Source organism: Adiantum capillus-veneris, chromosome 28 (genome assembly GCF_014529385.1).
Source record: "Adiantum capillus-veneris isolate H3 chromosome 28, ASM1452938v2, whole genome shotgun sequence".
NCBI classification, from domain to species: domain Eukaryota; kingdom Viridiplantae; phylum Streptophyta; class Polypodiopsida; order Polypodiales; family Pteridaceae; genus Adiantum; species Adiantum capillus-veneris.
In genome coordinates this window covers 91,040,247-91,054,949 of record NC_140958.1, presented here as the reverse complement: position 1 = coordinate 91,054,949, position 14,703 = coordinate 91,040,247, and the positions used below count along the sequence as shown (strand labels likewise).

The 14,703-nt window shown below is 47.9% G+C and overlaps 1 protein-coding gene and 1 pseudogene across 8 annotated transcripts in view; one reads left to right on the top strand and one right to left on the bottom strand.

Moving 5' to 3' along the window:
* The window catches only part of LOC147420875 (uncharacterized), a 213,973-nt gene that overhangs the window by 28,065 nt on the left and 171,205 nt on the right, over positions 1-14,703 (top strand). The window lies entirely within an intron of this gene.
* LOC147420876 (phosphoenolpyruvate/phosphate translocator 1, chloroplastic pseudogene) lies at positions 8,042-8,830 on the bottom strand (annotated as a pseudogene).

Below are 14,703 nucleotides of genomic sequence, written 5' to 3'. Positions count from 1 at the left end.
ATATATTAACGTCTACAAAAGGCCAAAATGACCTATGAGACCAACTGATTACAATGATGAGTCTAGTACCAAGTCTGGGTACAAACAAAGAAAACTACAAACAAAGAACTGATAGGAGTGCTACCGACTCCTATGGGTGGCTGGTAGGCTGAGCAATGGTATCATGCCATAAGGGTATAAAGTGGGGATAAGTGTCACCATGATACAATATAGCAGTAGCATGAAGTCTATCCTGATCGACACTCTGGGTGTCGTGCTAGAATCCTGTGTATCCTTTGCCGCAATCTCCGCCGGTGCTGCGTGGATCCCCTCCTCAGTTGCGGTCGTCTCGATCTCCCTAACTCAGAGAGAGAGAGAGAGAGAGAGAGAGAGAGAGAGAGAGAGAGAGAGAGAGAGAGAGAGAGAGAGAGAAATGAAATGAAATGTTATATTAACGTCTTCAAAAGGCCAAAATGACCTATGAGACCAATCAGTTACAAAATAGTGAATCTAATACCATGTCTGGGTACAAAAGAACTAGAAAAGAACTAGAAGTGGAACAAAATACTACTACTACTACTACAATCTAAAACTACGTGGGTGTAGCAGCTGATACAAGAGGTACCCGGTAAACTGGATGTAACAGTGTGTGAAACAAAGATGGAAGAAATGGTGAGGATCCATCCTCATCTGCACTTTGGATGTCGAGAGAGTATGGCTCGAATCTTCTGTTGTAGTCTCCGTCGATGCTGTGTAGCTCCTCTCCTCAGTCGCGGTCGTTTGTATCTCTGTAGCTCCAATGCTCGGTCGATGAGAGTGCCAGTAGTGGTCGAATGAGTGTGGGACGAGCTCTGCAGTGGTGGCTGCTCCTCTGGCTGTCCCATATCTAGTGAAAAGAAATCTGTAATGTGTCTCTGGGACTGCCTCTCTCTAGCTCTCCCCAGTAAAGTGTCTCTATACCTGTGTAACTCAAGTAGATATAGTCCAAGACATCTCTGATCCTCATAACTCATGACCCTAGATAGAGGACCAAAACCCTCTCTGAATAAGCAGTGGAAACGCCCCCGTATCTCATAGAACACTGTGCAATGACATATGTAGTGCAACTCTGTCTCTGGCTCTCTCTGGCATAATCGGCATATCCTGCTGTCTGCTGGTATCCCTCTGAATCTACCAGTCTCAATCTCGAGCTGATGTGAGGATGTGCGTATCTGACCAATGGCACAACGCAAACCATGAGACATATGTGTGTCCATGTAGCTGGGTCGAATCACAAACCCATCTCCTGTGAGGTGGAGAAGATGCTCTCTATAGAAAGCCATCTTCGTGCTCAACTCCTGAGGCGGCTCTATCCATGTCCTCCTGGTGTCGAGCTGGATCAGGTCTTGACGAATGAGTCTAGTGATCTCCACCCATGTAAGAGACAGCGAGGGTGCCTGAAGAGAATACTGGAAAGGGGGCAACCTGTCCATGGTGAAGCCATGCGTCTGAAACCATGAAGTCATCTGTGCATACCAGCATGAAGTGTCCCCCTGTAGAGCTAACTGTCTGGAAGACTCAAGGGCCAGTCTAGCATATCTGTCTCTAGTAGTATCCCATAGGCTGTGCACAAAGGACACTGATCTGGTAAGCGCCTCAATCTCCATGGGGGGGGCAGCTAGCTCTGCTCGAATGATCGCGTGAGGTACGGAGGCCTTGGCTCTAATCAATCGGGAGATCATAGATACCAAGGGCCTCTCCATACGTCTCCAACCATCCTGGCCTACAGAAGGTCCCCAAACCTGTACCCCATACATCATAGCTGAGGCTACTAAAGTATCAAAGAGCCATAACTTTGTCCGAGGTTCCTAGAACTGAACCTGCGAACACATCCTCTCCAAGCCTCCCAAGGCCGCATAAGCTCTGGTCAGTCTAGTCTTTGCTGCTCTCCCCAAAGAAAACCTCGGCCCAGTGAAGACTATCCCAAGGTAAGTGTATGCATCTGTATACTCCACAATCTCTTGACCATACGTGAAGGTCGGTGCCGATCTCCTGATCCACTGCGGTGTGGTGTTAAACACCATGACCTTGGTTTTACCAAGGTTTACAGACAATCCACTATCCTCTGCAAAACTGTGTAATGCATCCAACTGTCGCTGCATACCCTCTAGTGAGTCAGAGATCAAGACAATATCATCAGCATATAACAACAATGGGATCCACGTCCCTACCAGCTGGGCACCTCTATCACCCTCTCTGTCAATGTAATCAGACACCTCATCAACATACATACCAAATAGAGTAGGAGACAATGGGCACCCTGTTTCACCCCGATAGTGGAGTGAACTAAGTCAGATATCCCCTCTGGGGTGCGTACATGTCCCATCACTGATCGGTATAAAGCCATAATCCCCCAAATCAACACTGTGGGCACCCCCATCTCCTGCAGTCTGCGCATCAGTCGAGCTCTCGGTACCATGTCAAATGCTTTGCGGAAATCCACAAAGCTACAATAAATCCGTCTCCCATGTGACCTGCCCTCCTCAATGATAGCTCTGAGTGTCAGAATATGGTGAAGAGTGGAGAAACCCCTCCTGAAACCTGCCTGTCCCTTTGCCCGTACACCCTCACCCTCTGCCCAGTTACTCAACTTCTGCTCAATAATGGATGCATACAATCGTGCCAGTGTGTGTCCAACCATAATAGTGTGGTAATTTCCAGGCTCTGTAGGATCACCTGCCTTGAATATAGGCACAATAGTAGACAACCTCCAAGTCTCAGGTAATCCCTCACACATGGCACGATTGAACAACACTGCAAGAACCTCCATCAGCATATCCCTAGCATGTATAAAGTGCTCCGCTACTAGACCGTCATGATCGTAAGCCCTCCTGGTCCTCATCCTGTCAATGGCTCTCTTTACCATCTCAGTGGTAAAGAAGGTGCTCGTAGGTGGACATGGCTCTGTAGGATCTGGAAGGGGATCCTGCCCAGGAACCGTATATAACGATGTCGCATACTGGCCCCACACATCAGGAGAAGTAATCACTGGGGGAGGGGAGTGCTCATGGAAGAGTCGCCATGCCTCGCCTGAGTCTCTACTCAAGAACAACTGATACAAGTCTCGCTCCATCTGGGCCAGGTAAGCTCGTTTCTTCTTTCGCACAAGGCGCCGGAAAGCAATCCGCGACTGTCTGTAGGTGATGACTCCTAAATGAAGATCCCTCTGAAGCTGGGCTCTCATCTCTCTGCACTCCTCATCATACCAACTATTCTGGGGCATGCTCCCAGAATGTCGCCTCCGATCCGGTTGAGTGTGTGGGTATGCCTCTGATGCTGCATCATGTAGTGTCTCAGTCAGTAAAGTAGTGCACTCCTCTACTGAGAGGCCTGGAGCAACTGTGCATAGACGATCCCAGATCGCCTTTGTATAAACCAAGTCAGTCTTTGGTGTAAATGTATAACGGGTGTGTGACCTGCCTCCTGATTTCTGGGCTGTACTAAACTGAAAAGATACGGACAGTGTCAAGAGAGCATGATCCACTGCTACGCCCATTGGTCTGGCTCCCACTGTGAAATCCTGAATACAAGGAATAAAGCTCGGCTGTGTCATAACATAGTCCACTGTACTGGCCCCATGTCTGTGTGGAAAGCATGTGAAGCCTGCTGCTCCAGAGAGAGAGAGAAATGAAATGAAATGTTATATTAACGTCTTCAAAAGGCCAGAGTGACCTATAAGACCAAACTGATACAAAAGTGGTGAATCTGTTACAATGTCTGGGTACCTTAGTACTAAAGTACTAAGTGTGAAAAGTGTGAAAGTGTGAAAATAAATGCGAAAAACTAAATACAAAGTATTAGATAAACTTCTTAGGAGCATTCTGGTTGTCTGGCTAGAATGCTTCTAATCCTGTGTTGTAGTCTCCTCCGGTGAAGTGTGCTTCTGCATCTCGGTCGTGGTCGTCTCGATTTCCTAGGCTCAATCGCCCTGTCAATGAGGGTGCCTTTGGTATGAATGTGGGTACTCCTTTGTGCTCGCTGCTGGCCTCTTGCTTCTCCTTCCATTCCTGCTTCTCTCGATCAGAAGAAATCTGTGATCTGCCTTTGAGGCTGTAGTGCTCTTTGTCTTCTCATTAGATTATCCCTGTGCCGATGTAGTTCCAGTAGGTACAGGCCTAAGCATCTTTTATCCTGGTATTGCATGACTATCTAGAGGTCCAAAGCCTTCTTTAAATAGACAATGGAAACGCCCACGTATCTCATAGTATACGGTGCAATGGCATATGTAGTGTAATTCTGTCTCCGGCTCCATTCCGCATAACTTTCAAATTCTGCTCTCAGGTGGGATTCCCCTAAATCTGCCAAATTCAATTTCCAGCCGGTGTGAGGATGTACGAATCTAACCAATAGCACATCTCAAACCATGAGACAGGTGGGTATCCATGTAGCTCGGGAGAGTCACAAAACCATCTTCAGATAGTTGTAGGAAGTTTTCTTTGTAGTCGGCCATCTTCGTGCCCAATTCTTGTGTAGGGTCTACCCATGTCCTCTTAGTGTCCAACTGTATAAGATCCTGGCGGATGATTTTATTAATCTCCGTTCGTGTGATTGCCAGTGATGGAGCCTCAAGTGATTATTGGAAGGGGGGTAATCTTTCCATACTGAACCCGTGTCTTTGAAACCACGAGGTCAGTTGCGCATACCAGCATGATGTATCTCCTTTCATTGCTAACTGTCAAGAGGATTCGAGGGCCAATCTAGTATATCGGCAATTATTTGTATCCCACAAACCATGTATAAAGGACATTGATCTAGTAAGAGCTTCAATTTCTATCGGAGGGGCAGCTAGTTCCGCTCGGGTAATCGCGTGTGGTACGGAGGCCTTGGCTCTAATCATTCGGGAAATCATAGATACCAAAGGTCTCTCCATTGACTTCCAATTATCCCGATCCACAAATGGTCCCCAAATCTGGAACCCATAAAGCATAGCCGAAGCCACCACAGTATCAAAGAGCCAAAGTTTTGTTCGTGGTTCCTGAAACTGCACTTGTGAACACATCCTCTCCAACCCTCCCAAGGCCGCAGAGGCTCTGGACAATCTAGCATCCACTGCTTTCTTAAGAGTAAACTTCGGTCCTGTAAATACCACACCAAGGTATGTGTATGCATCTATGTACTCTACTGTATCCTGGCCATATGCAAATGTAGGTGCCGATCTCCTAACCCACTGTGGTGTGGTGTTAAACACCATAACTTTGGTTTTACCCAAATTTACCGACAGTCCGCTGTCCTCCACGAATTTATGTAATGCATCTAACTGCCTCTGCATTCCAGCTGGTGATTCTGCTATCAATACAATATCATCTGCATACAACAACAAAGGGATCCATGACCCTGCAAGTTGAGCACCTCTGTCACCCTCTCTATCAATGTAATTTGATACCTCATCTATATACATACCAAATAAAGTAGGGGACACTGGGCATCCCTGCTTTACTCCAACGGTGGAATGAACAATGTCGGAATCCCCTTCTGAAGTACGTACATAACTAGTTACTGACCCGTATAAGGCCATGATCCCCCAGATAATCTCTTTGGGGACCCCTAACTCTTGCATTCTCCGCATCAATCTGGCCCTTGGTACTGTATCAAAAGCTTTCTGAAAATCCACAAAACAACAATACATCCTTTTCCCGCTTGCTCTTCCTTCCTCAATAATGGCTCTGAGTGTAAGAATATGATCTAAAGTGGAATAACCCCTCCTGAATCCAGCTTGTCCTATTGCCCTTATGCCCTCATTCTCTGCCCATCTACTCAATTTTTGTTCCAGAATGGATGCGTACAGTCGGGTCAGTGTGTGACCCACCATAATGGTACGGTAGTTCCCGGGTATCATAGGATCCCTTGACTTGAAAATAGGTACGATAGTAGATAATTTCCAAGATTCAAGTAATCCTTCACACATGACCCGATTAAACAGACGAGCAAGGACTTCTGAAAGTAGATCCCTTGCATGGATCAGATGTTCTGCTACTAACCCCTCATGATCATATGCTCTTCTTGTCTTCATCTTGTCAATGGCTTTTTTCACCATTTCCGTAGTAAAGAAAGTACTAGTAGCAGGGCATGGCTCTAGCGGATCTGGTAATGGAGGCTGTCCAGATACCATATATAATGAGGTTACATATTGACCCCAAATCTCAGGAGAAGTAATTGTCGAAGGCGATGAGTACTCCTGAAATAAATGCCAGGCCTCATGTGAGTCCTGACTCAAGAAGAGCTGATATAAATCCTTCTCCAGTTTGGCTAAAAATGCCCTTTTCTTGCGACGTACTATACGCCGAAGAGCAATCCGAGACTGCTTATATGTGATGATCCCAAGTGTAAGCTCTTTCTGGACCTGGGTTCTCGTCTCTTTGCATTCCTCGTCGTACCAACTGTTTTGAGGCATGTTCCCAGATCCTCTCTTCTGATCAGGCTGAGTATGTGGGTATGCCTCTTGTGCTGCTCCATGTAGTATCTCTGTTAGCTGAGAAGTAATTTCCTCTACAGTATATACTGGCTCGGCTGCCCACATCCTATTATAGATATTTTCCACATAGACTGAATCAGTCTCTGGCGTGAAAGTATATCTTGTGTGTGTCTTCTTCCTTTGTACTTGAGAGGCATTGTATTGGAAGGAGATTGATAAGGTCAAGAGAGCATGATCCACTACAATCCCAACCGGTTTGGGTCCCACCTTAAAGTCCTCGATACTAGAAATAAAGCTTGGTGAAGTCATGACATAATCCACTGTATTGGCCCCATGCCTGTGCGGGAAGCATGTGAATCCCCCAGATAAAGGGAAATATTCTAGACCATTAAGTATGGCCAAACCATGTGTAGTTGCCATCTCCATGAGATGTCTCCCATATTCAGTGTGTTCTTTATCCTGTGAGTTTCTAGTAAGCCCCTCCTGTGATAAATCCACTTCTTTGAGCATTTCCTCAGAAGTATCATAGAATACTGCTTGAGAGTTGGCCGTTCTGGCATTAAAGTCGCCTAAGAGAATGATGTCTCCATCTCTAGAGAACTCCCATATGTCATTATTCAATATGGAGAAAGGGGATTGTCCTTTAGGTGAGGAGTAGACTGATGTACTTGGAGGGAAGAAGCATATAGCGATATATAGAAATGTACCTGTCTCGGCTCTCATTCTGTAGCGCGGATAATGTGTCGTGCTCTCTACAGTGGGTGGTCCTCAGTGCAATGTGCGTGACAATCTCACTCAAACAGACTGAACAGAAAGGAAATAATAGACATCAACAGAGCTCACAAAGACACAACAGCAGACCAGAACATATGACTCGACTATCTCAAAGACTGATACAGACTCTGGCGTGGCAGCACACTCAGCTCCAGCCCATGACTCACAGGTACGATGGGGGTGTCGAGGCTCAGATGTGCAGGGATGGTGAAGAAGTGCTCTGTGCATAGACTCACTCTAGACGACTACGTACAAGATCATGACCAAACGCTACTACTTATATATATCACCATAAAGAGCCACCAACGGCTCATAAATGTCAGCCATGTGGTGACCTGGCCACGAGGTCCACTAGACCACTGTCGGTAGGTACCTTGCCACGTGTCACTCCCCAGACCAGAGGTCCGTCTAGAGGGTCCGTCCAGTGTGAACCAGACCCAGTGTAGCCAACTGTCCAACTGTCTGCCATGTGAAGTGACACTGTAGCCCTGCTACAGGTTGCCCGCCACAAGACCGCTCACCGTCTCGGTGAGAGGAAATACTGAAAAAACTATGAAAGAAAACCATTAGGTACTGCATATGTACATCCTTCTTGAAGCAGGTTCTAGGCCCAAAAGTGGAGTTTAAACACACTGCACTGCTTGCAAATTTTTAATCCTTTGGAGAAGCGGGACGAAAAATGATTTCATAATCCAAGAATCCCAATTGGCAAACCATAATAAATCTCCACAGCAGGAAGTAAGTGACCGGTAGCTCTACGACCAATTGCAACCAATCGATATCAAATGTTTAGCTCTGACAGATGAAGTGTGCCTTAAGCATTGTCCTAAGTCAACTTCAAGTTTTGTTTGACAACTCAGACTTTTCAGGCTTCTTCTGTTGCTGCTTCATGCGTGAGTACGCAAAGACTCCAGCCAAAGCAATACCATTGCCAATGCCATTGATGGGGGAAACAGGGGTCCTGAAAAAGAGAAAAGAGGTAACAATAACCACCAGTCGCTTCACGCAATTGCCTACTGATTGAGTTTTAGGTGAAACCCTTTGCAAAATCATGTATGAGACCTGCTGATATGCATGAAAACAGATGGCAGCAAGTAGAGCATGAACTGCCAAAACTTTCACATCGAGTCCCGCTGACTGAAGATATGTAGGTGTGAATTTCACTCCTTCGAGGAAGAGGGTGACCTGAGCCCGTAAAAGAAAAGACCTGATGGTAATGATACAGAAGAGGTTGATGTTATCCATTGAGTTCTCTTTTTTCATCATCAGCTTCTTACTAAGCACGTTCCTCGACTGAAATGTCACATTGGAAGCCATGGCACTGAGAAAACTAGTCCAGTTGAAAGATGCTTCAGGTAGAGATGCCAGTGCCACTCCCCCAACAATCGGTCACAGAGATGCCACACCCAGTAGACTGGGATACTCTCCCCAAAATAATGCACAGCCCAAACATGCAGCCTAGAAACAGTGTATTTTGTGTCTCATTCCCTGCATGAACTGTATTGAGAGAGCTAGACGGATCTGTGGCGCCATCGCCAGAGGCTGCAGATTTTGTGAGGAGAAGAGAACTTCTTGGCTCAAAATTCGCACGAGAAAATCGATAAGGGGGCTGTAGCAAAGAGCCATGGCCGAGGTAGGGTGTAACTTCTTTACAGAAAAGCTATATAGGGGCGAGGGGGTGGGGGAGGGGGTGGGTAGGGGCGAGGGGGGGCTGGGTAGGGGCGAGGGTAGGGAGGGGTGGGTAGGGGCGAGAGGGAGTGAGGGGGTGGGTAGGGGCGAGGAAGTGTGAGGGGGAGGGTAGGGGCGAGACGGTGGGGAGGGGGGTGGGTAGGGGCGAGGGGTGAGGGGGTGGGTAGGGGCGAGGTTGTGAGAGGGTAGGGTAGGGACGAGGGGGAAGGGGAGGGTGGGGCGAGAGGGGTTGGGGTGGGCACAGGCGAGGGGTGAGGGGGTGGGTAGGGGCGAGGTTGAGAGAGGGTAGGGCGAGGGCGAGGGGAGAGGTGGAGGGCCAAGGGAGAATCTGCACCAAGGGAGGATTCTGTAGGAGCCAGCACCAATGGAGGGCCTGCCGCCAGGAGCCTACAGTAGCAAGGGAGAACATTAGTGCCTGCTCTCTATTGTTTTGGTGACTCTCATGTAGATGATGGGAACAACAATGTTCGGCGCTCTTGATGATCTCTTTGCCACAACTGTGAACCCGAAGGATGTGGGCATTCTGAGTGTGGGTAAGGTCGAGGGGGTAAGGGTAGATAGGTACAAGTAAGGAGCAGACCGCTATCATGAGCAAGACAGCTATCAAGATCTTGGAATTCATCTTGCAGGATGGGCTCTGAGAAAGGAGTTTGCTAGAAACAGAGGAGAGCTTTCTTCTGGTCGAAGAAGAAAGAGACACCAAAGGGGTTGATGTTTGAGGGGGACTGAACTCCTGTAGAGGAGATTTCTTCCTGCTTCTCTGCTTCTTCAAAGGCTCAGGTGGCTCATTAAGTTTCGTAACTATGGAAACATTTGAAAAGGGTGTACCTTCAGGCAAACAGTGAATAGAGACTCCATAACAAGGCATAGACTTGGTAGCATCCAACCATTCCAATAGATCCTCATCCGACCCGTCAGGTGGAGTAGGTTGTTCATGTTCAGGGTTGGTTTCCATTGACAAAGAAACTTGCTGCACCACTGGATCCATACCTCCTTCTAAGAGAATCGGTTGCATTGGGGAGCCAGAAGTATGTATCCACATTGCATCGTTTCCCCAATCGTGGAGTGCTTTAGTGTGTCGCAACCATGGTCTTCCAATAAGCAAGGGAAATCTGCCCTCAACCTTGGGAAGACGAACCACCACAAAATCCAAGTAAAAAGTAAAGTTTTGTACCTGCAGAAGCACATTGTCCACGATGCCCACTGGGTATACTGTTCGTTGATCGGCCAATGTAACTGTGAAGGGAGCAGGGCGAGTAGGCTGTAGACCTAGAGCTAACATAGTGAACTCGGGCATCAGGTTGATGCCAGATCCACCATCCACTATCACTCCTGAGAATTTCCGACCTAAAACGGACACTGTCAGGCGAGGGCTTCTATAACCAGTGAGTGGAGCAGCGGGATTAGATATCATATAGGACTCTGATGGTCGCACTGGGATAAAGTGACTGAATAACAGCAAGGGTGTCACTTCTAAAATTTGCATCTAGCCGCAACATGTCATAAAGGGACACTTGTTGGAAAGTGTTCTTCAAGACTGTCTCTGCTGTAAGCTTCTCTTTTTCTACCTGTTGTTCCTTTGGTATCTTGATCTTCTGCAGATCGGTAACTGCTTCCAAGAAAGCTTCATCAATATCGGAGAGCAAAGATTTGGATCCTTTCATGGCACTGGGGGATTGCTTGTTAACAGCTGCAGGCAGGGTATTCACTGGTGTGAGAATGTGGGGGAGTTGAACTTGATGGAATGCTAAGACCGAGAGCGGCTCTCTGGGCCCGAGTGAGGACGCCCGATGGCTCCTCTGCCAACTGCGGCGGCTTATTTTGAGGGGTAACCACGTGGGTAGAAGGGGGCGGCTGAGAAACAGTGCTAACTGCTATCAAATTGAGCTTGGGAAAGGCAAACTCATTCTTGCTTTGACTTGGGTTTGAAGACGTGGATGCACGAATTTTATGGCAATCCTTACTGTAGTGATCCTTTGTTTCGGGGCAATGACGGCAGGGAGGGGACCCTTCTGGCAGGGGGCATTTGCTTTGGTAATGCCCATATTCCCCGCATCTGTAGCACAAAATGGGCCGATTCAAAGGGCGAGTCGAAGTGCGAGGTGGTCCTTGCTCCTTGTGCATTGAGTTGGAGGTGGAGGCATAGAAGCTTTGAGGAGATGAGGGAGCATGGGTATTATAAAAGCTATGAGAGGGAAAAGTGCTCTGCATACCTTGCATAGGAGGGGCTGTCAGCAAAGGTGGCATATGGTGTGGATGGCCACAGGTAGAAACCATGTTGGATGCCGGTGCTGGCCCTTGCTGAAGAGAAGGACCAAGACTTTGCTGTATTTGTCGCAATCCCTTGAGGTAGTAACAATCCTTATCCTCATGTCCAGATTTTTCACAGAAGTGGTAGTAAACCCGAAGGGGGCCTTCCTGTGGAGGGTGCCCTGGAGAGCGGCATGAGCTACACCAAACCGTAGCCTTAGTCTCTTGTTGAGACTTGAGCTCTTCTAGCTCGCGCTTAATCTGTTCCAATGCCTCGTGATGTGGGGGCTTCTCTTGTCTAAGAGAGAAGGACCTCTCCTCTTGAAGAGCTCGCTATAACTTTAGGGCTTCCAGTTCCTTGCGTAAAGAAGTTAAAGGATCAGAAGGACTTTCCAAAAACACAGAAGGGGTCTCTATGTGAGGGGGGTTGGTGAACAGCTTCCTAGCCCCCTCTATCCTCGTAGCAACTGTGATGAACTCTTTGAGAGTGGCGTCGGGTCGGAGACTCTCGTAGTTTTTGCTGAGAACTTTTGGGAAGCGCCTTCTCTACCCACTTCTTAACCATAAATTCACCTGGTTGCTGGGGAAGCTTGGCAACCAAAGACTTGGTTTTCGTCATAAGTTCTGCAAAAGTCTCCTCTGGCTGGAGCACCATGTTGGCCAACTCATCCAACACCTTCTCCTGGTAGTCACCTGGCCTGAAAGCTGCACAGAACTATTGTCTTAAGGCTGCCCAAGTTGCAAAATGGTTCTCTGCAAACTGGCTGTACCATTTGTCTGCTAAGCCATCCAAGGTGGATGGAAAGAGTACCAAATAAGCATCTTCCCTGTTAAGACCACGACCCCTACAAAGAGATACAAACCTCCTTGCATGGTCGTCAGCATCTTCTGAAGAGAGACCTTTGAATGTAGGGAACTTGATGTTTACCTTAGCCAAAACGCTAGCCAATGGCTCCATGGCCCCTTGCTGAGCGTGTTGCTCAGTAGCCTGCTGTAGCAAAATAGGAGAGAGCTTCACTGGAGAAGGTGATCTGGAAGATGTGGAACTGGAGGGAGGAATGGGTGATGCCGTATGTGGAGGTATGGGTGATGAGGTTGATGGACTTCTAACAGGTTCCAAGGGTCGTCTTCTGTTGTAGTACTTCAGAGGACTCAAGAGTGCGCTTTGATGCTCGACTGACCGCCTTGTATGGGTCATGCAGCGACCACCAAACCAACCAAGCTTTGGGCAAGAAAACCTTGAACTGGCTGAAGACTGGTCTAGACTCTACTAGACCAGGCAAGTGACTAGACCAGGTTGGACCAGGGACGAGGAGGACTAGACCAGGGTCTAGACCAGGCAAGTGACTAGACCAGGCTGGACCAGGGACGAGGGGTCTAGACTAGGCAAGTGACTAGACCAGGCTGGACCAGGGACGAGGAGGACTAGACCAGGGTCGAGGAGGTCTAGACCAGAGACGAGGGCAGGTTGGACCAAGGCAAGAGATGACTAGGGCGAGAGAGGACTAGACCAGTTGGACCAGGCGAGAGGAGAATAGTGCAAGGCAAGGTCGGCGAAGCTAGGCAAGGTAGGCAAAGCTGGATAGACCCAACTAGCTTCAAGATTTGCACCTCACAGAGTGAGATTTCAGTTGAGGTCCCACCGTGATCGCCAAAATGAGAGCACCTGTAGCGCGGATAATGTGTCGTGCTCTCTACAGTGGGTGGTCCTCAGTGCAATGTGCGTGACAATCTCACTCAAACAGACTGAACAGAAAGGAAATAATAGACATCAACAGAGCTCACAAAGACACAACAGCAGACCAGAACATATGACTCGTTTATCTCAAAGACTGATACAGACTCTGGCGTGGAAGCACACTCAGCTCCAGCCCAGGAATCACAGGTACAATGGGGGTGTCGAGCATAGTTACCAGAAACGGGAAAACAGAACGGGAACACGGAACGGGAACGCGGAACAAGATGCCATTCCCTGTTACGGGCACTCACGTTTGAAACACGGAACGGGGATTCGGAACGGGAACTTGGAATGGAAACGGGGAACGGAGACCTAAAAATGGCCATTCCCTGTTACTATGGTGTCGAGGCTCAGATGTGCAGGGATGGTGAAGAAGTGCTCTGTGCATAGACTCACTCTAGACGACTACGTACAAGATCATGACCAAACGCTACTACTCATATATATCACCATAAAGAGCCACCAACGGCTCATAAATGTCAACCATGTGGTGACCTGGCCACGAGGTCCACTAGACCACCATCGGTAGGTACCCTGCCACGTGTCACTCCCCAGACCAGAGGTCCGTCCAGTGTGAACCAGACCCAGTGTAGCCAATTGTCCAACTGTCTGCCGTGTGAAGTGACACTGTAGCCCTGCTACACATTCTCACCCACATATACCTTGCTTGTTCATCTTTCCTGATAATCTGTAGTAGTGGTTTCAGCTCCTCTTTAAATAAGACTGCTACTCCTCCTGAACCCCGGCTACCTCGTAGAGATCTCTTGTCTGGTCGACCAGCTGTTTGCCATAAATACCCCTTCACATGTGGCATAAGCTGTCCCGGTATCTGGTGGGTCTCTGAGTAGAAAACTATGTCTCTATCCCTAAAGCTGTCCTTAAAGGCACCTACATCTAGCCTATATGATCCATTACAATTCCACGCCGCTATCCGGAGCGTCGCCCCATAGGTCTTGTGCCGTCATGATGAGCGCTTTTCCAGAACCACTACTTTCCCTCCTCTATAAAAGGCGATTTTCCCCTTTTCTCTTGCAGCCCTGATCTCTGGCATCAACTCTTGCATGTGTGCCACTTGTGCCAATGTAAGGTCATCTCCCAGGAAAATACCGGTTTTCTTAAGAGTTGGCCTCTTCTTTAGAAATTCTTTCCTTATTTCTATATTCGGAAAGCGGAGAATAAGTGCCCTATCCTTTACATTTCCCTTCTCATCGATTCCTTTCATGCCCACTCTCCATGCATTGTGTGAGTAGGCTCTGTGATGCCCATGCGTTGTAGCAGTTCCCTCACTTCTTCATTTACATTCTCTTTGTCTTTGACTCCTGTGACCCGCACATGCAGAGCCTGATTCTTCCTTTTCTGCTCTTCCTCAATGGTCATATTAATAATGGTGGAGGTAGGTGTGGTCTCAGGCATTTGGGCCTTCCCTTTCTTCGTATCCTCAATCCATTTCTCTGCTTTATCAACCTTTTCTTGTGTCTTACAAAGACGTTCCGCCCATGAAGATGCCGTTTTTGATTTCTGTTCATCTCCTTCCCGTAGGGCTTTCATCTGATCCTTCATGTCCTCGAGCTCCTTCAGCACCGAAGGTTGGTCGTCTCCCTTCTCCTTAGTTGCAGATTTGCAAGCCGCAAGTTCTCCTTTTAGCTCCTCGATTATTGCATCTTTTTCCCCCATGTGCTTTTCCATATTTGTTCTCCATGCTTCAAAACTTGTTACTGCCTCATCGAGTTTCTTTTGCATAACGCATTCTGTTACATTTACTTAGGCCTTGATTAGGTTTCGTAATTCCGTTTTCGCGATCTGAATTTCCTCATTCTATATC